General features: G+C 33.6%; 1 long non-coding RNA gene across 2 annotated transcripts in view; it reads left to right on the top strand.

The window, feature by feature from the left end:
- Nucleotides 1-10,717, top strand: part of LOC108740160 — a 106,379-nt gene that overhangs the window by 54,023 nt on the left and 41,639 nt on the right. Inside the window, exon 2 of one of the 2 annotated variants that reach the window (XR_003231433.1) lies at nucleotides 4,329-4,409. This is a non-coding gene — a long non-coding RNA (uncharacterized LOC108740160). Of the gene's footprint in view, nucleotides 1-4,328; nucleotides 4,410-9,081; nucleotides 9,218-10,717 lie in introns of those variants that run through there. The other variant, XR_003231432.1, reaches the window with a different exon arrangement.

Here is a 10,717-nt window from a genome sequence, read left to right as displayed (position 1 = left end):
GACACCTATTTAAAAAAAACTAACTATAAAAGGGGCTTGAAAAATAAAAAGTTTAATATTAAAAAAAAAACCGTAAGGACCATTAAGAATCCTTGATGATTTATGAATGATAGAATCATAGTTCAGTTGTTTAGAAAGATTATTGACATAAGTCTCGCAAAAGTTTTATAGAAATGTGGTCGTAAAACTTTAAAAAATTAAATATAAATTCGTATCTCACCTGCTGAAGTCCGAAGCTTCCATAGTTACCAAAATAGTGATTCGGCGATGTCTTTTTCGCATTACCCGCATCCGCAAGTGTCGACGGTCGTCGATATCGGCGCTGGCAGGCGCCGCGACGCCTCGAGAACAACTGATGTATCGAAGCACCGGTTTCAAGTCCCTAAAGACTTCAGCGCCTGTCCGATTACACCCTTAGGTAGGACCTCCTCCCACCACCGTTTGAATTAAAATTTAGCTTTCTATGACAGTAACAATAATTGGGTATTGACAGATGAGATTTCAGCTGCCGGAAACAGTTATTGACGCGAGAAACAAAAAAAAAAGAAAAGATGATAAAGCTTGTAGACCTGTTAAAGATGTACCTAAAAGAATGTTCTTTGTAAAAATATTTCTTTAAGGGGTATTTAATTTCATTTTGGCCAAAGATACTGAAGTACCAGTACAGGACAGGACTATATCTACAAATAGATTGAGTTTTTGTAGTTTACGTAAATGAGGTTTCAAGTTTTGAGTTAAAGCGAACATTGCTTTTAGTAAAATTATAGAGATTAACTATGAAGTTTGTTTTTTAAAAACACAATTTTACTTTGAGTAAGTAGCATCTATTTGACATTTTGATTAAACGAAACACGTAAAATATAAAGGGGTTAAAATGCAATCAGAAATAATTTGAATATTTTCGTAAGTTTCTAATCTCTAATTTTCCACGGTCTTCTATTCTCTCCATTCTAAGTGTGTCGTGTAAAATAACAGATTTAGAAAAGTGATTTGGATTCTAAATTGTACGTCGTGTGACATGAGCCCGAGTGGCTTACACTTTGAGCCCCTTGTTATCCTGCAAAAGCTGCAGGATTCAGAAGTTAAAAGATTTATTTGTATGCGATCTTCCCCATGTAGGTATCCGTTTTAGCAACAACGGAAGTTAAATGACTGTCTTCATTCTTGTTTTTGCGATGTTTTTGAAAAAATAAGATCTTGTCGAAATTTTGTTTAAGAGGATTCGGAGCGATGAAAAAAAGCTACTTTTTAATCTATACATCGAAGACGCGATCAACATCATTAAAGACAGTACCACTGTAGGGATAGATGTGCAAGGGCAAAAGATTAGCATGCTTAGATTTGCAGATGATATAGCAGTATAAGCATCTAGCAAGGAGGACTTCGAGATAGCTATAAATAAAATGGAAGCGGTACTGACAGATCAGTATTGTATGAAAATAAATAAAAGTAAAACTAAAATACTGATATGCAAGGGAAGAAAAAGTAGGGAAAGAGCGAATATAAAGATAGGAGACGAAAAATTAGAAGAAGTGGCTGATTTTAGATACCTAGGAAGTCAGATAAGTGAGGATGGAAGGAGTAGTAGGGATATAAAGCAGAGGATAGCGCAGGGTCGTGTCGCCTTTAATAAAAAGAAGTCACTTCTATGCTCGCGAACGGTTAATTTAGAAATTCGAAAAAGGTTGTTAAAGGTGTATGTTTGGAGCACGGCGTTGTACGGGTGCGAAACATGGACAGTGGGAGCGGCGGAAAAGAAAAGGTTAGAAGCGTTCGAAATGTGGTGTTATAGGCGGATGATGAGGATATCGTGGGTAGAAAAGGTTAGAAATGAAGAGGTATTGGAAAGAATAGGAGAACAGAGGACTCTATGGAAGTCAATAAAAAATAGGCGAGATAGGTTGGTAGGACACCTTCTCAGGCATGAAGGTCTAGTCAGAGACATATTAGAGGCAGAAACAGGAGTTAGGAGGGGTAGAGGTAGACCTAGATTAGATTACTGTTCGCAAATAGTTAAGGATGTGGGTTGTTCTAGTTTTATACCGAGCGGCATGGCCTAGAGGTCTAGACCATTGCTTAGCATTCGGGAGGACGCCGGTTCGATTCCGGGTCCGTCTGCCTTGGTCCAAGTTTTTCTGTGGTTTCCTTGGATCACTTAGGCAAATGCTGAGGCAGTAATATTCCACAGATAATCTTTCATTCTCTTCTGTCTTCATTTCGTCCGTCTCATCTTTCTCACCCGAACCACCACCCACCCATTCCCACGATTCCTGAAAGCAGGCTGAAGAGGGCCTTCCGCCCTACCTTCCGGCATAGTCCGGAGGGACTGCCCGCCCACCAGCATTACTGGCTGGTTGGAATGAAACACCTAAAAGTTTTTTTTTTTGGGACACATATAGAAAATTGTGAAAGAGGAAAATCTGAGGGCGATAACCGAATGGAACCAAAGAAGTAAAAAAGCAACAAGAAGACCTAAAAGAAGATGATTAGATGAGGTAGAAGAGGGCCTACAAGGAGTGAAGATATTAAGATTTGGAAACAAATAGTAACAGTTAAAATGAAAATGGAAAGGGGTCGTTCATAAAATATGTTCTCAACTGAGGGTGAAGGGAGGTCTAAGGAAATGTGACGTTCGTAGTTCGTCAATACTTATTAATGTTTTTCATAACTTGACAGAGTTCTTAAAATTTTTCATTGCGATATAAAATCATTCTTATTGCTATTTTAAATCATAACAGAGCGTTTATAGGTAGGAGGACGTAATATTTATTAGGGGGGTCGCTGAAAGTGTGAGGGGTCCAAAAACGTGTAATTTTGAGACGACCCCAAGCAATGACTTACTGTGACGAAGGAGTAGGGAGTGAAATTCTGAGTGATGCATTTTATGGACGACCTCAAGGAATTGACGGAGAAGGTGAAAGAAAAGCAAAATCACACTATACTATGATAATGAAAATGAAGAAATAAGGGACTAATCAAACCAAATCCTCACCCCCTTTGCATTCTTTTTTAGCAATGTATAGACTTGAAATACTGAATCTCCAAAAAATGTTCCAAGCGGATGGTTACCTATACGACTACGCTCTTTCCCTGGTCCTGGGCGCCACTCTGCGGCGAGCAGTTTAGTCGTGTGCTTTGTTTAGAATTTTATGTTAAAGTCCTTTTGCAGCTTCATTTACCAAAAGCTGTTAATACAGTACCCAAAATTAGGAAGCTATCCAAAATTAGACGATTGTCCTTTACATTTTAGCTTTTGGTTGCTACCCTTGTTAGATTTAGAAGTTGCTTGAATTTAATGTACGTACGTATGTATTTGGGGTGCCTACACAGTTCCATTCGGTTGTATAAGATCGTTTTGGGGGTTTCGTTGTGGCCTGATCTCTGGTAAATAACAACACGAACTAATCCGTTTAAACCGTGATCTTTCTGTCGTGTTCGTTTTTCTTTTTCGAACCGTTGACGGTAATAATCTTTTAATAAGTAAAATCCCGACGCGGTGCTTGCTCAGTAACTAATTTAAAAGCGCCAGAGCTTATAAGCTGTCCGTCGCTTAGCCATAATCAGATATTTGGCTAGCCCGTGGCATATAAACGTAATTATCCTGGCTCTCCAACTCCTTCCTTCTCCATCCTTCGTCAACTCTTATTACGGTCCGTTATATTACATTAGAACGCTGCGGTTTGCACGATTTGCTCAATGAATTTAAATTCGGGACATCATAATATTCCTCGAGTTATATAGGGTGTTTGCGGAATAAACAGCAAGCTTTGAAGGCTGTTAACCAGATGCAGTAGGGAATTGCATCGTTAGTAAAGCAGCGTAGTTAAGGGACAAAAAAAAGTTGCAATTTGAGCCGGCCCTGGCCGTGGCAACGTATAGAGAGAAATAGCGATTACATCGATGACAAATGTAAACAGTAACGGTTGCGGAACGACCAATAAAGTAAATATCAACTGCTTATTACTAATCTACAATACATAATAATATTTTTATACGTCCATTGCGATAACAATTAATTAAATAACTGCTTTGTTAATTTGTGAGTAGTAGTATGCAGTATATAAAGGTTTCGGTCAAGAATTTTCAAAAGTTTGTTGTTGTAAACCTTTTTATTAAACAGATGCTGGATATTTTTAAACAAATTTCGAAGTGCGTCGTTGTTTTAAGCATCATACGTACACAGAAAAAGCAATATTTTGATTTGAAATTGGCACGAACAGCTTTCGAAATCGATTTCAAACTTTTTGATGGTAGATGTCGTACCTGCATCGTTTTGTCTTATTGCTAATACCAAATGATGGATTGCACATTTGACTTTTTGATTACAGGGCGTAGTTTGCTACTTGAGAAGCAGATTCCAATTTCAAATCTAATCAAACTGAAATGTGGAAAGGATGGAACTTCTATAGGTATGTGATTTCGTTATTTCTAGTGTGTCTGCTTGTTGTAGTGCGTATACGTAGATATATGTATTGTATTTATGATGTACATTGTACAGGAATTGTTTTAGGGTTGAGGTAATCCAATTTGTAACAGTGTCCAAGGTGAACAAATGTCAAAGGACCGAACTGTATGTCTGTCTTTGTTTTAATTTTAGAACACAAAATTTAGTATACCTTATGGTCATTTAATTTTTAAGTTCCAAATAATTTTTCGGTTATTCTTTTTTACATTAGTTATTTATATTACTTTTAAGAAGATAAGTAATAGGAATTGCTTCAAACCATGCCAGAATTTAAAACTAAAGGTAAAAAACTATGTGTAACGATTATTTAACTGACTATTGGTAAGATGCTTTGGATTTTTTTAAAGAAAGCTTTGTTTATACCTAAGTCTTTCTACTAAGAGTACACCCACAACATTCACTTTGGAATCAAAAATTGATATTTTACATTTGTTCAAGCAACTTCTACACACAGATAATTTAAAAGCTTTTCATTCAAAAAATAAATAAGTGGCTTAAATTTTCCGACATTATTTTCATTCGTTTCATAAATATTCCAAGATCGCATAGAATTTTGAACGAAAAGTGGTTTATTTATTTGGAAATAATTTAATTATAGACTGGAACGCAGTTACAGTGTCAATTTTAAGGGTTTCTTCGTTTCATATTTTCCCATATAAATCTCCAAATAATTAAGTTTATTTGTTTTTTGCCGATCCTAATATTTTAAGCTGTAAAATGCTTAAAAGTAACGTGTTACCTTTTGAATGGATTTAATAATGCGAGTCGATCGTATAAGGGAATGATAAGCTGTTTGACGAATGTTATTCGAAAACTTTCTGGGAATGAGATTAACGAAGAAAAATGGCAGAAGGTAGGTACTCTCCTGAAAGCTCCCTGTTCAAACTGATTAGTCTTTCGTTTGATGCTTTCTGGAGTCGTTCCGTTAGGCTTCGTGCTTTCCGAAAATTTGCTAGAGTAAACGTTTTAAAAGACATCCCGGGAAAGAATTGAGGTTAATGTAATCCTGCGGTTTTTTTTTTCGGGTAATTCTCATCCTGTGTCTATTGAAAACATTGCAAGGGGAACGTTTCCGAATTGATGGTGACGTTTATAAAACATCCCGCAGCTAAATTAACAAATATATCACTCCTTGTGAATAAATTTGTATCTGTATATATTCATTTCTTATTCCTTCTTATATAATTGTTTTTTTTTCAAAGGAACATGTATATTGAAGTGGGTTTGTATTAGAAACTAATCGTGCAAATTAAATGTTGAAAATAAATCACACCAAATAATGTAAAACATAATTCTCTACAAAAGATGTTAAGGTCTTTAGATTTGATTAAGTAACAGCGGTTGTTTTCGAAGTCACCTTGGACATTTAAGCTTTTGAATCATTTTGTTTTTGTGATTAGTGGAGTCCCAGGAAATAGGGTAAGGCGGAAACAGGAAAGTTGAGAACTTCAAGGACTATCTGAAACGTCCAGCGACTTTTGAGAGCTTTAGAATTATAGTTTCGTTCAGTAGGACTATCCTATGTCTACAAATGAACTGGTGACGAAAATTTCGTGTGTAGTACTTTCTTTGAGTGAATTATTTAGGAGGTACGGACACCAGTTTTCAGACACGTCATTTTGGTAATTAGAAAAAGGGATTTTGTAGATACTTTTGTAAATGAGTTAAGAATGTATGTTCGCATTTTTATCAAATTCTATCTATGAAATCTCCTAATGATCTCGAATATTTGCAACAATCTTTTAAATATAAATATCTTATTATTTTCAGTGTTTCATCCAGTTCTTTTTTTGTTATTTTCCTATGTTGTCAGTCCTGTTAAAGTAGTTATCTATAGTGTAGGTACTATAAAATTAGTCTCTAATTTGTTACTAATAAATTCAAAAATTTCTATTCCAGGCGGCTACTGGAAAATAGACAAAAAATTTGAATCCACATATAAAAAACGATCATAACCAATTACCCAACAGGACCCTGGGTTCATTCTATAGTATATTGATTGTTTTATAAAAATCAATAAAACTTTAAATTTGCAATATATTTTGCAGTATATTCACGTTGTAGAAATGATGCAATATTCCATTATGGCGCCACTGGTCTAATACATGGTCGACCTTGAATTTATAGCGATCGCAGCGTTATCTACTATTTTATGAAATATTTTGGACTGTTTTTACGTAACATTCTTCTTCGTATTTATGAGTCTATAAATGTGTAGTTTTTTAGTTGGAAACACCAAAATCTCACTCACTCTAATATTTATTTATATCGGATAAGCTTAGAAACAGTTCTTAGGTACTTTTTCAGTTGATCATTTATTTGGCAAGCATATAATTTATTTGTTGCCTCTAAATTATCTAAACCAATTACTAAGAAGTTTCAGTGTCGTTTCCGAATGGGGAACGTTATCCATCTCTTTGTCTTAGCGGTTTTCTTATTAATTTTCCTTGCTGCTCTCCAAACGGTTTGAATGCTGAATTTTAAATTGCTTAGAACAGCTTAAAGGTTTTTTCTCGCCCTCTCGCCACTCTCGTTTTACTAAACTGTACTCGACAAAAGTTTCGAGTACTTTTGGACCATTAGAAGAAGAAATTTTTTGTGCCCACTGCTTTATTCATGCTCCGTTAAATTTAAAACTTGCGGTCCAGTTGGATGTTGTCTGTAGTGTTTTATTATTTATTACAATTACAAAGTTTGTTTATGATATTCTGAGATGGTTTACGCTTTTTTTGGCATTTATTATAAAACGATAGGAATGAAACTTGAAAGGTACTGTGCTATGGATATGTACAATATAAAAATAATTCATGTATATTGTCGTTAAGGTATTTAAAAAAGAAACTTGTAAGTATGTAAGTAGTTTGAATGGAATGGGAGTCGAATTTCGAAGCTTTTTCCCACTTTTTCGTAAAATTAATTTCCAGAATGTATAATTAGAATATTCAAATTAAAAAGCCGTTGTTTTGTGATCTTTTTATGGTTTTTTGGAGTTTTCCCTTTACTTGTGCCATATGACTTTATGATTTTAGGCCAAAGGGAAGTATTATTGCGAGTGTAAAAATATGCGGCACAAACGGCAGTAGGTATCTTTTGATTTCGTTGAGTTAGAAGTTTAATTTTTTCACAGCTTCAAGGGATTGCAGACCTAAGACCCATAAGGGTTCTTTTTTTCCTTTTGTGCTATAGAACCTTAAGAAGAAGGCCGCGAATCGAAAGAGGATCAGAATACATCTAAATATCTACTACGAAATGTCTTGATTGTATCTTATAATACGTATAAATTTTAAAACGTTTTATGTGAAAAGTTTAGTTCAGATAGTTTCATTTGATTTTCCCATGGCTAATTATTAGTTTAAATAAAATGAAGGTTATTATGAATTTTGTTAGGATTTGGTTATGATTTATATAAATTAACCAAGTTTGTTACTGCGATAATAATGAGAATGATGGAAGAGTAATTTTGGTGAAAATGCGTCATGCTCGTGGCGAAAGCTAACGGTTCGGAAAATGCGGTATCAAACTGAAGAAGGTGCAGCAAACTACGTAATGAATTTATGATAGGTTTAATCCGCGAGCTTCAGCGTCGCTAATGAAAATATTACTGTTCGCGGGTTAATATACAACTAATTACGATCGGAATTTGCAGTAAAACTAGGCGTTTATTATGCTTTAATGCGCACACGCGTTCGTAATGTTCTTTATTAATTTGATGATCAGAAATAAAGTGTCATCTTTAACTTCCCCTCGAAAAAATGTATCATTATTTGTTAAAATATTTCTGCATTAAATTTTCTTTTACTTAATTGTTATCCACTCGTATAAGAAAATTTATAGCTAAAAATGAGATTACGAGTTAGTTTCTAAACAAAGAGATGCTGCTGAAGATATAGCTACATAACTGAAATTATGAGTGAAATATGGTTAACAGAATTTTTCCTCTGAACATTGCAGGGAAATGATGCCGATTGACCTAGTTCGACGGTTTTCTAGTTAGGGAGACTTCCCTGGATCTGGGGAATTTAGAATCAGCTTAGGGGAAAGTGAAAGTAAAGAAGTCTTCCTTTTTTTGCGCCAAATTAATTTTTTTTGTTTGAACATCCCTATTTTGAATAAGGATCACTGGGGAAATATAAGGAAATTTAGGAATAAAAGAAAATTCACCTAACAACGGTAATTTTTACTAGTGAGTGTGCGCATAAGTTTATTAAAGATATACGCAATTTTTTACTAATTTATATGCAATAATCAGGTGTAACCCAAACTTTTCAAAAAATGCCGATTTTTCAGCTAATTCTCCTTAACTAATAAAGAACTTTGTCCCAATAAAACTAAAATTATTTGCGCGTTAAAACTACCAAATGAAAATAATTATGCTTAGGATAAATTTTCTTTGTATTTATAAGCGCATTACTTCTAACATTTAATTTTAGCATTTTTAAATATTTTACGCTGTCTAATAAGGATTATTTTTCATGACCGCTAGTAGTGTCTCTCTGAATATCTTATCTGTTTTCTTCGGCTCGTACAGTTTTTTTATCATTTCAGTCATTTTGTTTTCTTCAAGGCTAAGTCTTGGAACAGCTCATTCGATGTTATCGTTTATTCGGAATGTGTTGTTTAGTGTTGCGGACGTGCTTTCGTTAAATAAAAACGAATAATGGCACTTTTGAGGATATTTCTTGCAGTATGAAAATTAGAAATGGTTTTGGAGTAGTTCCACCTGACTAATCCGGTGCAGTTAATTTAATACATGTAAGTCGAATTAAATTTAATTATCCTTGAAGCTACTTTTTATGTATATATATGTTATGACAAAGCAGAGTTATGCTGTAGATATTTTCGTTGTGTCTGAGATTAGACTTGGAGGATTGGTTTATTTGTATATAGATGTTAAAATTTTAAGTACGAATTTGTTTATTGCTCGCTTTTTTTTCATATATTTTATTCTTATAATTTTTGTAGCGGCTACAGGTTATGAAATTTACTAGGTATCATGTTCTAGTAAATTTTATTGTTTAAGACGGTAATATTTTCCGTTAATAAGCCTTCTTAAGATCACGTACAGTACATGTTACTTGTGTTAATAAATATCACTTTTAATACATATTCATATCAGTACATTTCACAGCTTAGAGGCGTTCTTTTAAACAATGCTCATTATTGTAAAGATAATTACTCGGAATACAGGCGGGTAAAATAATTAATTACATAATTATTTTTTGTAAATTAGGTCGTAACAGATTTATGTTCGATTCATATTAATAAAACTCAAATTCAAGACTTTTTGCCAATTACAGGAGTATTTCTGCAGTTAAGTTAGGGTAGTTTTCAGTTTTTACCCACCTACTGGTGTATTTAAATTACTTTCTGAAAGTGCTAGCCAATACTTTTGTTGGTAAATTCATCTTAAGGAAGCTGTTCAAGTCTAATACTATCATTTTCCTTATTTTTACCTTAATCTAGAGGATGTTTAAATCAATTCGGTACTGTACCGGTGAATGGCTTCTTAGATACAGATAGGTATCGGTTTAATATATCTGGTTACAAGAAAATGTTATTGAAAAAACACCAATGCCTCTGAGTTTAGAAAGTTTGAAATTAATTCTAAAAGAAAAAAAAACCACGACACTATTAATAATTTGTGTTGAATCAGTAGGAAATGCTTTGTTAAATGATTTTTCTTAATTAAAAAAGCAAAATTTTAAATAAAATAGATAACTAAATTGTTGTCCTCCCAAATTGAAGAAACTATTATAAAAATTGGACAGCTTTTACAAAGCTTTCAGTGAATTTTATGATTGTATAGGGAAGCCTTTTAGATGAAGATTTTGTTTTACTTTTGCCTAAACTTTATAAAATGTTGTTATTATTATATACCAAACTTAACTATGCAAATAATGGCTCACAATTGGGTTACTTTTGATTTTATTGACATAATACCAGCAAAACAAGAAAAAAGTTTGAATTGTTTTAATTTTTCAATATTAATCTACAATGTAAAGCATTATTATGTTGCGGATGGAAATATTCAATATTATTTGTAGTTTAAAATTCTTAATTCGACAGAAAATCTTATGTACACAGCAATATTGCCCGCGTTTTGTATTACATGCAAATGTATTTCTAAAACATCATTCAGTTCTCGGAGTAGTGAAATATTTTCATTAAATTCGTTGATATAATGTAGAGGACATTTTGTCTGCCTATTCTAGAATAAAATAAAAATACCCTATATGCGTCTATTTAATAATA

The sequence above is a fragment of the Agrilus planipennis genome, unplaced genomic scaffold (genome assembly GCF_000699045.2).
Source record: "Agrilus planipennis isolate EAB-ADULT unplaced genomic scaffold, Apla_2.0 scaffold215, whole genome shotgun sequence".
NCBI classification, from domain to species: Eukaryota; Metazoa; Arthropoda; class Insecta; order Coleoptera; family Buprestidae; genus Agrilus; species Agrilus planipennis.
The sequence above is the reverse complement of the archived record's forward strand: the minus strand, read 5'-3'. Positions and strand labels throughout refer to the sequence as shown.